The 17,750-nt window shown below is 42.1% G+C and overlaps 1 protein-coding gene across 1 annotated transcript in view; it reads left to right on the top strand.

Annotated features, from left to right (window-relative positions):
• The window catches only part of MED12L (mediator complex subunit 12L), a 359,000-nt gene that overhangs the window by 69,127 nt on the left and 272,123 nt on the right, over nt 1-17,750 (top strand). The gene's annotated exons all lie outside the window — the stretch shown is intronic.

Here is a 17,750-nt window from a genome sequence, read left to right as displayed (position 1 = left end):
CACAGGTGCCCGCAGGGAGCAGGCTGCAGGACCTGGTGTCCGTGAGCACTCTCTGCAGACAGAACTGTTCTCACAGGTGCCCGCAGGGAGCAGGCAGAGCAAAGCAGGGTGCTGTAGAAATGGCAGAAAGAGAACGCCAGCGTGGCTTGCGTGATGAGCAACTCTAATTCTGGCTTGGACTTGCTGGGTGTTCAATATGATCAGAAGTGAGAAGACATATCATGGGCGTGAGGTCTTTTTTTGGGAAATACACAGATTAGGAGAAGCTTAAAATGCTCCGTGGTTAAGCAGCCTGGGGAACCTCTCCATTCACCTTGGTTGTTTCTTCTGTACCACCTGGGGTTTCGTGGGGCTGGGGGCTTGAGTCAGATGAGAAGATACTTTTCTTGGTTGACTGTACTCTTGGAACCACTATCCTTATCACCGCAAAAATACAAAGCAGGAACCGCTACCCTTCTTCCATAGTGGGTAATTAATTCACGACATGCTCACTGAGCCATTTGGACTGTAAAAATAAGCCCTGTGAAACACATAATTGACAGTTTGGTTTCTTATCTCAGCCAGCCAGCTTACTTTCAGTCCGGTTCCTTGGAGATATTGCATCCTAACTTTTCTGAGTCCAGGCTTTTAGTTTCAAGTCAAGATCGCCTCCATATTTCCAGTGTTACTTGTATCTTATTTGTCATGAAGGAGATACTTGCATTGCTTACTATGGCCATAACCCTGAAGATCAGAGAGAAGTGCTTGTTTGAGCTTAGTTGGAACCCATGCTTCGCTTAGTCATGAAAAACGGGCTTTAGCTGGTTAGGCAACTCTGGCTGTCTAGTAGAAACCACTCTCCAATAGAAGGAATGGTGGCTTGTGGGATAAGAATGGCATCTGCAACTGCTCTGTTCCCCAGCAGTCTCACCTGAAGGTTTTAGCATCTATTGGACCTAGCCCGAAACAGTTATTTCACTGGGAGAGTGGCAAGCTGTTGGCATTCTTTTGTTAAAAAAAAAAATAAAAGGGTTTTCTCTCATCAGCTGTGGTAAATTAGAGCTCCTAGTGAAAAGGCAGAGCAAATGCTCAATTCTTGTCCTTTGAAAATCCATTTTCAGAGTAAGGTTTGCAGGAATTGCACCCCAGTGATGAGAATGAGTTTTGCGGTTTTTTTTTTTTTTAACTTTATTTTTGGTTATTGTTATGGGCCTGTGTATTTTTTTTTATTCAGTATTTTAAAGTCAAGTACACTTATTTCTGATGTTTGAATATTTTAGTGTTTTGGTGTCCCAGAGTTGGCCAATGGGAGACCCTTCAAGCTCTCTTGTGTCCTGCTGACGTGACTGACACCGTTAGTCTTAGAGCCCCTCATTGCCTTCTGGCACGGAAGTATGTCTTAGGCTCACCTGGTGCTTTCCTGGGCTCAGTTCTGCAGTCAGGCATTTCTCTAAAGAACGCTCGTTTCTTCTAGTGGGGAACAGTATGTAGAACATGAGATCTGGGTGCTGAGGGTGCCATTGCTACAGGGATATCACAGTTTTTATGCCCCATCAGTGAATGGATGGATGTATATTTTGCTATATCTATGTATCTATATCTATAGATATAGATGGAACCCTGGTGGTGCAATGGTTAAGAGCTTGGCTGCTAACCAAAAGATTAGAAGTTTGAATCCACCCGCGCTCCTTGAAAACCCTATGGGGCAGTTCTGTCTATATCTATCTCTTTATATATCTATATAATAAATAGATTTATATTAAAATAACCAACCCATTGCCATCAAGTCAATTTCAACTCATAGAGACCCTACAGGACGGAATAGAACTGCCCCATAGAGTTTCTAAGGAGTGGCTGGTAGATTCAAACTGCCAACCTTTTGGTTTGCAGCCAAATGCTTAACCACCATGCCACTAGGGTCCCATATCTACCTCTCTCTCTGCCTCTCCCTCTCTCCCTCTATGTCTATGTCTATGTAAATTATATTCCCATTTTCCATATCATTAACATTTCCATTTAACATTAAATATTTTTTATTAATCTCTTTTTGTTTATCTTATTTCTCTTCGTGAAAAATCAAGTGATTTCTGCTAGCACGGACATGTTTACTTATATGCTTTTTCCTGCTACAGATGCATAACAGTTTCAGAATTACAGTCCTGTACTACTGATAATGTTAAAACTATATATTAGTGTATTTCTTTGTCATTTTTTTTATAACTTTAGAATGTATTCTACTTTAAATGATTCTGTGGTTTGGTTCATTGTTTCCGTTTGTTTTTCCCTTTTGGATCTAATTGTAGATTCTGAGTATGCCAAGCCTTGCTAAGTTCAAAAGTCAAAGCTAGATGAACAGATATCCTCAGAGGTCTCATTTCTGTCCCTGTCCTGTCACCGTCCCCTCCTCACCTTCACATGTTACCTTTTTTTTGTTTTCAGTTTCTAGTTGAGTCTTCCTGTTTTTGTTTTTGCGAAAACAAGCAAATACATTTATCTTATTTTTCCTTCCTTCTTACCCACAAGTCAGCAGTTTGTGTACACTGTTGAACACCTTGGCTTTTCCACTTAAGGCTATCACCTGGCAGTTATTTGCTAATCTTCATTCCTTTCTCACGGCTGCTTCGTCCTCCATTGTATGGCCGTGTTAGAGTTTATCAGCCAGTCCCCTATTGATAGACGTTTGTACTTCCCGTCTTTTGCTGTTACTAATGCTATTCCAGAAGTAACTTTATGTATAGATTTTGTTTTTGTGGAGATATATTTTCAGGGCAGATTCCTAGAAGTGAAATTGCATGGTCAGAGGGTAAATGCATTAAATAATGTTTTATAGTGTTTAGATTTATAGAGAAATTGAGAAGATAGTACAAAGACTTCCCATATCCACCCCTTCCCTCAGTTTCTGCTATTGTTAACATCTTGCATTAGCATAACACATTTGTTAAAATTAATGAACCAATATTGATACATCATTATTAACTAAACTCCAAAATTTATTCAGTTTTCCTTAGTTTTTACCTAATGTCCGTTTTCTGCTCTGGGGTCCAGTCCAGAGATCACATTACATTTGATTGTCCTGTCTCCTTGGGCTTTTCTTGACTTGTAATATTTTCTCAGACTTTCCTCGTTTTTGATGACTTTGACAGTTTTGAGGAGTACTGGTCAGGTATATTGTAGCATGGACTTCTGCTGGAATTGGTCTGGTGTTTTTCTCATGGGAAGACTTGGGTAGGCTGTTGGGAGGAGGACCCCAGAGGTGAAGTGCCATTTCATCCCATCGTATCAAGAGTACATACTGTCACCATGATAAATGATTGTTGATGTTGACCTGACAGAGGTAGTGTTTGTGAGGTATCTCCACTGTAAAGTCACTCTACCCTCTCCCCCCAATCCCCCAATAGTTTACTCTTTGAAAGGAAGTCGCTATGTGCAGCCCACAACAAAGTAGGGTGGAATTATGCTCCTCCTCTTTGAGCGCAGAGTATATCCATAAATTATTTGGAATTCTTGTGCACAGGAGATTTGTCTATTCTCCCCCATTTATTTATTCAATCATGTATTTATATCAGTATGAATTCACCAATATTTTATTGTTTGGATTATAATCCAGTACTATTTTAATAATTTTGTTGCTCATATTATTCTAGCTTTGGCCATTGGGTGCTTTTTCAGTTGGCTCCTGTGTCCCTTTGACACATCCCCGTCTATGTGATTTCATTTTTTAATTTTATTTAATTAGTTAATTATTATTATTATTTAGTGTTCCCTTACTTTCTGACACTATAAGATGTTCCAGACTCATCTTTATATTTCTTGCCCCAGTGCTGGAACCAATCATTTCTCCAAGGAGCCTTGGTTCATTTTATTGGAGAATGGTATTAGAAACCAAGATCTGAGTGCCAGGTGTGCTCATTGCTACTGGGGTGTCATTTTAGGTCCTCTTTGTTGACAGAGCAAAGAAATAATATGTGTGTATACTATCTTATGTTTATATACACATATATAAATACTTCTGTATATAATCATATGTATCTATGTTGGGCTGTACAGGAGTTCTTACTGATGTCTGGTAAGTGCATTTTTCATTTTGTTATATAGTGTCAAATTTCCCTCTGTAGTGGAAAGGTGGACTAGACATACTAAAAATTATGAGAGAGGAATGTTGGGAGGATGGGAAGATGGGGAAATATGTAAGTAAGGTCTTGGTGGGAAGTGAAACAGACCTGAACATTTTCTTTTTTCACTCAGCATTTTCTGTTTTCTAATCAGTTTTTAATAACTATTGACTCCTGCTTGAATTATTCTGTGATAAAACTGCTAGTAAAAATTTTGAATCTTCTTTAGTTCTTTAATCTTCATGGATATTAATACATATATGTATGTCTACACTTGGAACATTATACTACAAAAATATCTATTTGTTGGACGTTCTTGTAGTTTATGGACTGGTTATATGTATTCTCATTTGTGCCCGTCCTCACAATAACCCTCTGAGGTAGCTGGGTATTTCTAGTTTAGTTTACAAATTAGGGTGAGAAAATCCACAGGGGTTAATATAATTTTACCAGGGACACATGGAATGTAGAGGAATGGGAAATTCCATCCTGGACTTCCGTTTCCTTTGCTTACAGAACATTCAAGCTGCTCCTATCCAATGAGGATCAACTTGTGTGAGACTGGGGTTGGGAGAAGGTCTAACGAATGCATCAAAAAGCTCAGGGTTAAATGAGTTTTTGTGTTGCATCTTGCAGATCTATTCCTTAAAGCTTCAACAAAAGAAGTTTAAGGCGGGGGGCACTTTCTTGTATGACTTAAATTTTTTTTTTTGGAATAGATAATACATACCCATGGTACAAAACATAAAACGTTCAAAAGGGTTAACGAGTCTGCTTCCTACCCCACTGTCCTTTATTGCACAATCTCCAGACCCCTTGTTACAGGCTTCGGAAGCAACAATTGTTACCAGTTTCTTGTGCCTCCTGTGAGATATATTGTTGTATATATGTGTGTCCTTTTCAAGAAATTGGTGTGTGCTCGGTACTGGTACTAGTAGTCTTTTTTTTTTTTAAATGACTCAGAGCTGCTGACCTTTTAATGACTTAGTGATAAAAGCCAGATCTTTACTTTTTGCAGTTTGCTGGAATGTTAATTTCATGATGAATAAAAAGCTTTTTTTAATTAAAAAAAATGCTTTAAGTTTCACAATCATTTTCAGGCATTGTGTTTATAATCTTCCAAGTGAAATCCCCAGAATAACGGGGCTCCAGCATCAGATTCAACATTCTTTTATTTTGGAGTCAAAGTATATATAGAATATAGTGACGTCATTGAAACCACAGTTAGTTACAGATCAGTAAATTATCAGATGGAATTTCTTCATGAGAGCAACACAGACAGCTAAAGTGAATAGGTTTAATTAAACAAATGTATCATTCATCAGTTTTAGTCTTTGGTCCCCAGAATAATAAAACGGGTGCATTCCAGAGGAGAGGAGCCTGGTGATGGTTCTGCCTGGTCCCCATAATGTTTAAGCATTTTTGTGTGCTGAGAGCTTTTTGGTCTAAGGTTATTTTACATGGTTATCTGGCAATGTAGTGTCTGTAGTGTTTGGTATTCATGTCCTAATGAAAGACTCTTAGCCATTTAAAGGTTCTTCACAAGTACAAACTTTGCAACAACTGCGTTTAGTAAACACAGCGCTGCTTTTACTGTTGAAACTTTTCTCAGACCACAGCTGATCACAGAATTAAATTCCAAGGCAAAGCAAAAAAAGGAACCATAGCGTCTTTATTTTTTTGATTGGGGCTTTCTCCTGCCCATTGTGTAGCAGAAGCTGGGCGAGGAACGAGGGTAATGAAATGTTCAGTGTAGGAGCTTAAACAGCTCTGATGCCTGAGTGTGGGGACCTGGCAGCAAATGTCTTTCCCCAGTGCCGCTCCTCCCTTTTTCTTCCTGTCACCCAAATCCTCAGGAGAGTCCTTTCCCGTTATTACCCAGGTGGTCTCTTCTGCCACTGAGAGCCTCCTACCCCGTGGTCTGGCTTATTGGCACACAGAGGTGTGTTCTCTACACCAAGAAGCCGCGCTGTGGTCTAGTTGCTAAGGAGAAGTCTATTGTCTTCCCATACCCCTTCTCTCCTGGGGCAATAAACCTGTGGCTTGGTCTCAGATGTGGAAGGCTGTGGGGACATCTGAGGGCTTAATTAAGTGCACCAGTTTAAAATTTGTAAAAATAATGCCTGTTATTCTGTGGGAGGAATACCTCACCATGGCCAAGGCTGTTGCTCACTCAACATATATAGAAAATTCTGGAAAGATTTGAGAAATTTACCGCTTGATAGGAGCCCTGGTGCTAACCAAAATGTTCGCAGTTGGATCCACCAGCAGCTCTTTGGAAACCCTATGGGGCAGTTCCACTTTGTTCTATAGGGTCACTATGAGTTTGGAATTGACTCAACAGCAGTGGGTTTGGTTTTGGGTTTACCGCCTGATAATTAGAACATGAATTTCAAACAGTCAGCTCTCTCACAAAGGAGTTAAGCCTGTTGTGGCAGATGTTCAGGGTGTGCCCCTCCCTCAGGAGGAAACCCCCAAAGCTGTAGTTGTGGAGAGAAGCTGGTGGTGTGGTTGACGTGTTGAGTAAGCAATTCTCATTCTGGGGGCTCAGTTTGGAGTCTGGTCGCTACTCACCTTGGCTGGAGATGCGTGTCTGGGGTTGACAGAGTAAAAGGACGACGGGAAAAAATCCCTGATGCCACGGTTAGCGTGTTTACACTAGAATGGAGGAATCGAAGACCTGCAACAAGGGGAAAAACCAAGAAAATTGGCAAGTGCTGTCCCTTCAGGAAGCCCTGGTGGCACAGTCGTTAAGAGCTCAGGCTGCTAACCAGAAGGTCAGCGGTTCAAATCCACCAGCCACTCGTTGGAAACCCTATGCGGCAGTTCTGCTTTTTCCTATAAGGTCGCCATGAGTTGGAATCGACTTGACGGCAACAAGTTTGGGTTTTTTGTTTTTTGTTTTTTTTTTGGATTCCTGCAGGTGCAGATACTGCACAGCACCATCAAAGGAAGAAAGGTACAGTTAGGAGGTTTTTTTTACAGCCTTTGGATGCAAGTCTTTTCGGCTGACATCAGGCCCTCCCTTGTCAGAGCCTCTTTCTTCCCGTTTGTTTCTCCACCTGAGACCTCAGCCTTCTGTTTCCTCAGTGGACCACTCTGGTCCCTTTTTACCTTGAAATCTTTAAGCATTAACTGTCTGTTGCACAATTGTCCAATTATATATTGCCTCATAATAGCCCCTATCGTTTTTGAGGTATTACTCCTCTTCAACAATATCATTCATTCTGTGGGTGGGACGCTTGTTGCTCACAGCAGCTGGGCAAACCTGCACTGTTCTCCTAGGCTCCTTCCCTGCCCCACCACCTCCTTGAACTTCATAGAGGGACAGACTTTGTCATCAGGTGACAGAGGGTAGCTGCCTGCCTCCCTCCGCAGCCCCAGTGTGCACACATGGAAACTTCTCTGCAGCAGGCAGTTCTTGCCTGCCTTCCTTCCGTGTTGGCCAGAGAGATCCTACACAAACCTCTCTGTCCCTAGGATTGTGTCTTGCTAGGTACCTGTACATACATTCTTTAACGTACTTACTTTCCTGCCCATGACTGTAATGATGACATATGTTCGTGGTCCCTACACCTGTCCGTTAACTCTGACACCCTTCTGAGCCTCATGTCGGTATATCCACCTGCTGCTAACATTTTCCCATGAGTACATCTTGACACCTCAAATTCAGCATGTTCAAAACTGAGCTCCCACCTGGGGAAGCCTGAATAAGATGGGTGCATTGTATCAATGTCATTATTCTCGTTGTGATATCGTACTATATGGGAGAAATGGTGGCTCAGTGGTAGAATTCTCGTCTTCCATTCAGGAGATCCAGGTTCAATTCCTGGCCAGTGTACCTGGCCTTCAACCACAGACACCACTGCTCTGTCAGTTGTGGCTTGCATGTTGCTATGATCCTGAGCAGCTTTCAGCAGAGCTTGTGGACTAAGACTAGGAAGAAAGACCTGGCAATCTACTTCTAAAAGTCAGCCAGTGAAAATCCTATGGATCACAGTGTGCATGGGGTCACCAGGAGCTGGGGGCTGACTCGACAGCAGCTAATAACAATATTGTATTAATTTTGCAAGATGTTTCCACTGGGAAAAACTGGGTAAAGGATACATGGGCTCTTTATTATTTCTTAGAACTGCATGTGAGTCTACAGTTCTCTCAAAATAAAAAAGTGTAATTAAAACAAACAGTTAATAGAAAGCAAACTGAGCTCAGCCCCTTTAGTCCCCTCCTCAGCTGTCACTCTGGTCCACATCACAGTTGACGGCACCACGATCCACTCAGCCACCCTGCTCAGAAATCTCTTTCCTTCACCTCCAACATCAGATTGGTTATTATTCTACCTCAGTCACTGCCCCTAGTCGTTGTTGTTAGGTGCTGTCAAGTTGCTTCCGACTCATAGTGACTGTATGTACAACGGAATGAAACACTGCCTGGTCCTGCACCATCCTCACAATCATTGTTATGTTTGAGCCCCTTGTTGCAGCCACTGTGTCAGTCCATCTCATTGAGGGTCCTCTTTTTTGCTGACCCTCTACTTTACCAAGCATGATGTCCTTCTGCAGGGACTGGTCCCTCCTGATAACATGTCCAAAGTACGTGAGAAGAAGTTTCACCATCCTCGCTTCCAGAGAGCATTCTGGCTGTATTTCTTCCAAGACATATTTGTTTGTTCTTCTGGAAGTCCGTGGTATAGTCAATATTCTTCGCCAACACCACAATTCAAAGGTGTCACTTCTTCTTCAGTCTTCGTTATTCATCGTCCAGCTTTTGAATGCATATGAGGCGTTTGAAGATATCATGGCTTGGGTCAGGTGCACCTTAGTCTTCAAGGTGATATCTTTGCTTTTTAACACTTTAAAGAGGTCTTTTGGAGCAGATTTGTCCAATGCAATGCATCGTTTGATTTCTTGACTACCTCCCCTAGAGATAGTCTTAATTCACACATCTAATTTTGTCATTCCCTTACTTAAAACCCTTCAGTGGCTTTCAGTCATTTGTGAGAAAAGACCAAACTCCGTAGCCTGTCATCCCGTGAATAAGTCATCTGGGCTGCTCGTTAAAATGCAGGTTTCTGACGATGGAATTGAAATCTCTAGAGCTGGAGGGAAGTCTGTGTATTTAACCAGCGCCCCCTGGCGATCATCTTTGTGCTAATGCTTGAGGACCTCTGGCCCCTGGCGACTTTCTTAGCCTCACTGGCGACTCTGTCTCCCTCTGCCTTCTTGCTGCCAGCATTGCCTGGAATGTCACGTGCTGCTGTTTCTCGCTGTGGAATGCCTTTGTACCTTCCCCAAGACTCTGCTCAAATGCCCTCTCCAGTGACCTGTGGCACGTCAGAGCGCTAATCTCATTGCTGTCAGTATCTGCCCATGTGTTCCCCTACCTGGAAGGTAAATCGTCTCAGGTAGGCTCTGCTTTCTCTTCACCTTTGTAGCTCAGGCCTCAGGGGTTCCTGGCCTATAGCAGGCACTTAATGCTTGTTACTAAATACTGATGGCTTTTGTTTTATTTTGAGTTGTCACCTTGATGCTAAAGTAACAGTGTTTATGGTTATTGTACAATAAATAAGAGCAGAGCGAAATGGCCAATTAAAAATAACACAGTCAGAATTACTCATATCCAGGCCAGACCAGATACTTGGTATTTGCCACCAAGCACCAGTGTTGTCCAGGCAGCACAGTGTTAGAGGAAAACTGTTTTCAGCGTAAACGTGTTGAAGTAATTTATTACACTACAGCCTTTTCACTGTATCAGCATCTCGTCCCCTCCCTTGCCCCTCACTCGTCTCTCCTCTCCTCTGGCCACAGGTCTTGAGGTAACTAACTGGTCATTCAGCAGAACACAACAGTCGGATGACTGGTCTGACACGTTGTCCTTTGTCACTTCGTAGTGCACCAAGGCAGTGGGTTTATTTGGGCCTTTCTGTGTCCAGGCTGGAAAACCTGGTGGCATAGTGGTTTAGAGCTATGGCTGCTAACCAAAAGGTGGGCAGTTCGAATCCACCAGGCACTCCTTGGAAACACAGTGGGGCAGTTCTGCTGTGTCCTATAGAGTCACCAGGCTGCCAGTCAGCACACTTCCTTCCTTCTTTCATTCCCCTAGTGAACAGGGGCTGGACTGGATACTTTAGGTTTCCTTTGAATTATTTTATAGGATACAACAGGTTAACTTTTTAAAAGATTTTATTACGGGATATCGCAAACGTATACAAACGTCGTTGTGTGCTGTCGAGTTGATTCCGACTCATAGTGACCCTATAGGACAGAGTAGGACTGCCCCATAGGGTTTCCCAGGCTGTAATCTTTACGGGAGCAGATCGCTAGGTCTCTTTTCCTGTGGAGTGGCTGGTGGGTTTAAACCGCTAACATTTTAGTCTAGCAGCTGAGTGCTTAACCATTGCGCCACCAGAGCTCCTTACCATTAACTTATGGCTACTCTTGTTTGTTCTTCCTTCTCCATCCCCCCAAATCATATCATTTCATGGTGAATTACTTATCAGCATGGAATAGTCTTTATGTTTTACCTCATGAAATGCAGATGGTTTCTTTTTGGTATTAAATTATCTCAAGAAAATATATATTTTAAAAATACGTAGTAGCTTTATTGAGATGTAATTCACATACTACTGTACAGTCCACCCATTTAACGTGTACATCTCAATGATTTTTAGTGTGTTTACAGAGTTGCTACACCATCACGACACTTGTAGAACATTTTTGTCATCCTTAAAATACATCCTGTATGCATTAGCTGTCACTCCTTCCAGATCTAGGCAGCTACCAGTCTGCTGTCTCTATCAAGTTGTCTATTCTGGACATTTCATATAAATCAAACTATATAACAGATGATTCTTTGTGACTGTCTTCTGTCACTCAGCATAATGTTTCCAAGATTCATCCATGTTGTAGCGTGTGCCAGTACTTCATTCCTTTTTATGGATATATACTATTCCACTGTATGGATGTACCATGTTTTATATATCCGTTTATCAGTTGAAGGACATTTGAGTTGTTTCCTCTCTCTGGCTGTTATGAATTATGTTGTTATGAACATTTGAGTACAATTTTTTGTGTGGATATATGCTTTTATTTCTCTTGGCTATGTACCTAGAAGTTGAATTGCTGGATCATGTGGTAATTCTATGTTTAACTCTTTTGAGGAACTGCCAGACTGTTTTCCACAGTGACTGCACAACACCCTGACCAGCAATGTATGAGGATTGTACTTTCTCCACATCCTTGTCAATGTTTATTATTATCTGTCTTTTCATAGCCACCCTAGTGGGTATGAAGTGGCATCTCACTGTGATTCTGGTTTGCATTTCCCTGATGGCTAATGATATTGAGTCTCTTTTCATGTGCTTATTGGCCATTTGTATGTCTTCTCTGGAGAAATGTCTGTTCAAATCCTTTGCCCATTTTTAAATTGGGTTATTTGTCTTTTTATTATTGAGTTGTAATAGTTCATGATGTATTCTAGGCCTAAGTCTCTTATCAGATATATGATTTTTAAATATTTTTTCCAATTTTGTGGTATTTTAGGCTAGTTTCTTTAGAGGAACAAAACCAGTGAAGTGTATATATAAATATATATTCCAAGGAAATAGCTCACGCAGTTGTGGAGGCTGGCAAGTCCCAAATCCATGGGTCAGCTGAAAGGTTGGAGGTTTCTCCTGACTCATGGGGTTGTAAGGGCTGAGGAACTCCAAATCTGCAGGTCAGGTGGCAGGCTGAAGGCTTCTCATGTCCTAAGAACTGGAGGTCAGAGAATGACAAGACGAATACAGGATCGAGAGAGAGTGAGCTTTGCAGGAACATTCGTTTCTATCATGAATGACACACCCCCAAGGAAACTCCTCTTCCAGCTGATTGGCTACTCACATCAGATCACAAAATGGGAGGTGATACATAGTGTCTGTGAAACCACTGAGAATTATAGCCTAGCCAAGTTAACACATAGCGTTAACCACCACGTGTGGGTTGTCTTTTCACTTTGTTGATGGTGTCCTTTGATCAAGAAAGCATTTTAACAACAGGAAATAGGAAGAACATGGTGAAAAATATTTCAATCATTTTTATCGAGTATCCTGAAATGGAGTGTGTATCAACTTGTACGTACTAAAGTCGCTTCTTTTCTCATTCAGTCTGCACCAAAGTCAGCCTGGTTAAATCCTCGAAGTCCTGCAGCTTTGAGAAGCAGGCTGTGTGTTCTCACTGTGGAGGGGCAGGGACTTTTTATTGTAGCCTGAGGAAGAATTTTCAAGGAAATGGATTTCTCCATTGGGTAGCCCATCGTCTCTGACTTAAAGGGCTACATCAAGTGATCACCTTAAAGATGCATTCCTTAGTCTCTGGACTTGGTTGGATTAAAAAAAAAAAAACAAAACTGTTATATTCTTTTCAGACACTGAATTCCCTCTGGCTTTGATAAAAGGAAAAAGAAAAGAGTATAGCCAGGAAAATGATCCTTCACAAAATCCAAGGTTTTATACACACACACACACACACACACATACACATACATATGTGTGTATAAATCTATCTACCTCCCTCTTTCCCTCCCTCCCTCCCAAACCACTTGCCGTCAAGCCAACTCTGGCTCGTGGCAACTCCATGTGCGTCAGAATAGAGCTGTGCTCCATAGAGTTTTCAGTGGCTGATTTTTCAGAAGTAGATCGCCAGGCCTTTTTTCCAAAGCACCTCTGGGTAGCCTTGAACCTCTAGCCTTTTGGTTAGCAGCCAAGTGTATTAACTGTTTGCACCATCTAGGAACTCATATGTATATGTATATATGTGTGTGTGTGTGTATGTATGCGCTTATTTAAAAAAATGGAAACTTGAACTTTTGCATGGGCCTTTTGTAGCACGTTGATTAACCAGTGCTTTAGGTGAATTAAACCAAAAAACCCAACCGTTACCGTCGAGTTGATTCCGACTCACAGCACCTCTATAGGTGAGTGAGTAGTCACAATAAAGACAAAGTATATTAGAAAGGGAATTTGTTGGCATTTTCCCTATATCAGTGTTTGAGCACTGGGAATGAAGTGACTGAGCTGAAACTATAAAAGAAAAAAGTTTATGTGAAGATTTGAGGGGCAGAATAATGGGGAAGGAACTAGATTCGATGGTTATTTTGGAAGGACCTTATGGTGTATTAATTCATGACACACGACACACGACTGCATGTAAGTTGGGCATACCTTTATGTGGATGAAAGGGGTGGATGAAATCCTGATATATATCCTTGTGGTGGTTAGAGAAGGGAGAGAAATTCCCATTAGGTAGGTGGGTGGCGTCCAGAGACTAGAGAAGGCTACATATTAGATGTGACATTTGAATTGGGCACAGAAAAATGTCCACAGGTGAATCCAGGTGTGTGAAGAAGGTGTTATGGATGGAGATAGTACTATAAACGTGTGTCAGGGACAAAGCAGCTTGAGCTAGTGGATAGGCAGGTAAGTAAAGGTAGATAGTGTTCGAAATGATTTTAATTCCTAGCTAAGGAGTTTGGCTTTAGTTCATCAAGGATTGCAGATCCTTTGTAAATTTTGAACCAGGAAACTAACATTGATGATTCTATAAATAGTTAACCAGAGCTGACCATTAGCCAGCATTATATTGCAAAACCAAAGACCTCTTGCTGTCGAGTCGATTCCGACTCACAGCGACCCTATAGGACAGAATAGAACTGCCCCATAGGGTTTCCAGGAAGTGGCTGGGGGATTCAAACTGCTGACCTTTTGGTTAGCAGGCAAGTTCTTAACCACTGCTCCACCAGGGCTCTGGCTTTATATGAGGCATTGCGCATTAACTCAGCTGAGACAAAACCAGAGTCTAACATCAGGGCCAGCAGGTGTCATCCGTTGAAAGTCAAAGTCTAGCTTTCAGTTTTCTTTCTAAAACTCTTTTATCCTGATGATGATGATGATAGCTATCACTTATTGATCAACTTGCTGTCAACTTGTATTGTGCTAAGTGATTAATCCTTACAGAAACTCTAAGGGGTATACATTATCTCCATTTTTACAAGTGAGGAAATTGAGACTTAGCAGAGTTTGAATATCTTGCACTAGGTCACATGGCTAATGAGTGGCAGAGCTGGGATTTGGAGGAGTGGCCATCTTATTCCAAAGCCTTTTCTACCAGTACTACTGAATATGTCCCTGTGTTGCCTCTCTGATGAGGTCACGCCTCCAGGGCACCGTTGAGCCTTGCTGGGCTTGTCATGCCCGTGTTTGCCAACAGGGCGGATCTTCCTCCTCTGCTCTGCTGCCAACTCTTATTAATACTGCAGGTATTCCAGGCCTGGACTGATCTTCTTTAACATGACTTAATACCTTTATGGTGCCACTCATTCTGTGTTTATTAGTTTACATATTTCCACCCACAGGTGGGTCATCTCATACCTGTTTTTGTACTGCTGGTTGAGCTGTGGGACCTTGAGCAAGCCCACAGTGCCGCCATCTTTAAAATGGTGGCACAGATTGCATAATCTTGACAACCCCTTCCCATTGGGCCTTCTGTTCTTGGGGTTAGGCATGAACAAAAAGGAATAGTGGCTCTGGGATCTTGGGTGCTAGGGAGAGCGTTGTCAAAAGGACTGGTCACTATTTTCACTCCTGACACATGACACCACTCTCAGTACATGTTCATGAATTTCCTGATCATCTGGCTTCACAGATCCTAAGCTCTGCTCAACATCAGCAAACAACAGATGCAGCCATGTCCTTCGAGCTGCTTGAATTTAGAAATGCTCCCCCCTCAGAGCAGCCTCCTCAGCCACTTCCTGCACAGTTTCTTCTTTTCCCTGTGATCTTTATCTGTTCCTGTTCTCTTTGTCTATCGCCTGAAGCTGAGCCCCCATTCCAGAACAATTAACTCAGCATCTGTAGGGGGGACCCTTGGGCGCTGGTATTTGCTGGAGATTTCCCCTTGTGGTTCTGTTGTCTTCTCAGCTCTGAGAACCACAGCCCAAGGCCAAAGGAGGCATATCTTGCTGCTGTTCTTCCATAAGACAAAACAAAACAAGCAAATAAAACACCCAATTGCTGTCAGTCGATTTCGACTCACGGCGACCCCATGTGTGTCAGAGTAGAACTGTGCTCCATAGGGTGTTCAGTGGCTGATTTTTTGCAAGTAGATCACCGGGCCTTTCTCCTGTTCCCATGTCTCACTCCCTTTTACTGCCAGTCTCTAAGCACCAGAGAGGTCAGTGACCCTCATAATTTTAAAGGGTACCCTACTAGTGGCCGTCTGCTCTTTCTGTTTTCAGTTTTTAATGACAGTTTTCTTTATGTGCATCCTATTTTTTTTTATACTGATTCACTGTAGACTGTCTTGTCCCAGACCGCTGCCTCTGATTGATAGGACCACTTAGTGCCAGTTACATACAGGTGAAGCACAGTATTGAGATGACGACATTTATGGTTTCCCAAAAGGCATTCAGGCTGTGGAGTAGTATGTTCAGTCATTTAAAAAGATACATGTTTACAGAAGAAACCATTTTTTGATGTTTACCAGGGTGGGGATGGAGGGAGAGGGTTATTCACTAACTAGATAGCAGACAAGAATTATCTTAGGTGAAGGGAAGGACAGCACACACTACAGGGGAAGTCAGCACAACTGGACTAAACCAAAGCTAAGAAGTTTTCTGAATACAGTCAAACACTTTGAGGGCCAGAGTAGCAGGGGTGGGGATCTGGGGACCATGGTTTCAGCAGACATCTAGGTCAACTGGCGTAACAAAGTTTATTAAGAAAATGTCCTGCATCCGACTTTGGTGAGTGGCGTCTGGGGTCTTAAAAACTAGCGAACGGCCATCTAAGATGCATCTATTGGTCCCAACCCACCTGGAGTAAAGGAGAATGAAGAACACCCAAGACACAAGGAAAGTATTAGCCCAAGAGATAGAAATGGCCACATAAACCAGAGACTTCATCAGCCAGAAGACCTAGATGGTGACCGGCTACCACCAATGACCACCCTGACAGGGAACACAACAGAGAGTCCTTGACAGAGCAGGAGAAAAGTGGGGTGCAGAACTCAAATTCTAGAAGAAAGACCAGACTTAATAGCCTGTGTGATACTAGAGGAACCCTGTAAAATCATGGCCCCTGGACTCTCTGTTAGCCCAAAACTAAACCCATTCCCGGGGCCAACTCTTCAGACAAAGATTAGACTGGACTATGGGACACAAAATGATGGTCATGAAGAGTGTGCTTTTTAGCTCAAGTAGATACATGAGACTGAATGGGCAGCTGCTGTCCAGAGGTGAGATGAGAAGGCAGAAAGGTTCAGGAGCTGGTTGAATGGACATGGGAAATCGAGGTAGAAAGGAGGAGTGTGCTGTCACAGTATAGGGAGAGCAACTAGGGTCACATAACAATGTGTGTCTAAATTTTTGTATGAGAGACTAACTTGAATTATAAACTTTCACTTAAAGCACAACAACAACAAAGAAAGATGCATGTTTACATAAAGATTCAAGCATACATAAGGGAAAAAGCATCGGCAGGAAACATATTAGAATGTTCAATGATTATCTCAGGGTGGTAGGATTACAGATGGTTTTTGTTTTCTTTTGGTCTCTATATTACAGATTTTCTATAACAAGCACGTATTTCTTCTCTATTAAAAAAAAATCTCAAAAATATACCCTAGACAAAGTGGGGGTGGGTGTCTGTGTGTGTTATTTTTAGCTGTGGAGGCATATCTTTTTCTCTGGGGATATTGAGAATAGTACCACTGAGAATGAGTTAATAGCAAGGTTCAGCGTACAAAAGCTGGGATTTGGATCCTTGTTATTTTTGTTTTTGCTTATTATAGCTAAGCTAAATGCATCCCGTCTGTAGCGCTGGCATTTGTTTTGTTGAGCCAAGTGACTGTCATGAGATTATTAGTCCATAACAGGGACACAGAGAATGACATTGATGGTTTGCGCTCTCGTTAATGCCAACGGGTTAATTTTAATGACAGTATCTGTCATCAGCGGTGCTTTTGGAAAAACTGTTAAATGGAGGACAGAATGCTGACCTCGAGTCCACTCATCTTTTTGTATTGGTTTATTACTGGAGTTTAATACACGCATTGGAATTTGAAATAAGACATAATTAGAATAAGTGGTTTAGATGAGAACTTAACTGTAGTTATCTCTGACTAAGTTGTCAAGGAATTTTAACAGTACTTTAAAAAAAAAAAAGACCTCAATCACTAACAGATGTTTAGTTTCTACTCTTAACTTTTGTCAAAATAGATTTCTTTAAAAATAAGAGGACAGGCGAATCTCATGCCGAAGTGATAGGAAGACAGCCTTGCGTGGTGGTGTTTCAGGAGGATGGTTCCCTCAGAAATGCTGTCTCGCTAGTCCTTGGGGAAATTTGGCTACGAGCATGCAATTATTACATTTTTATCCGCGGAATGGGCTGAAGTTGGCAACATACCCCTCACGGTTGCCAGAGGCAACACGCTGATTTAATTTGTGCCCCGTGGCGACATTCTGAATAGTTTTAGTGATTTTTTTTTTTTTGTTTTAATGCTACCTTTTCCCTTTCTTTTGTGCTCTCCTGCCTTTGGTTGCTCACTCGCTTTCAGACTGAGTTCTGAGGCCGCCATTGTTGGCTGGGAGGGGAGAGGACAGCTGTGCTCTGGTCTGTCACCTCCT

Source organism: Trichechus manatus, unplaced genomic scaffold (genome assembly GCF_000243295.1).
Source record: "Trichechus manatus latirostris isolate Lorelei unplaced genomic scaffold, TriManLat1.0 scaffold00062, whole genome shotgun sequence".
NCBI classification, from domain to species: domain Eukaryota; kingdom Metazoa; phylum Chordata; class Mammalia; order Sirenia; family Trichechidae; genus Trichechus; species Trichechus manatus.
The sequence above is the reverse complement of the archived record's forward strand: the minus strand, read 5'-3'. Positions and strand labels throughout refer to the sequence as shown.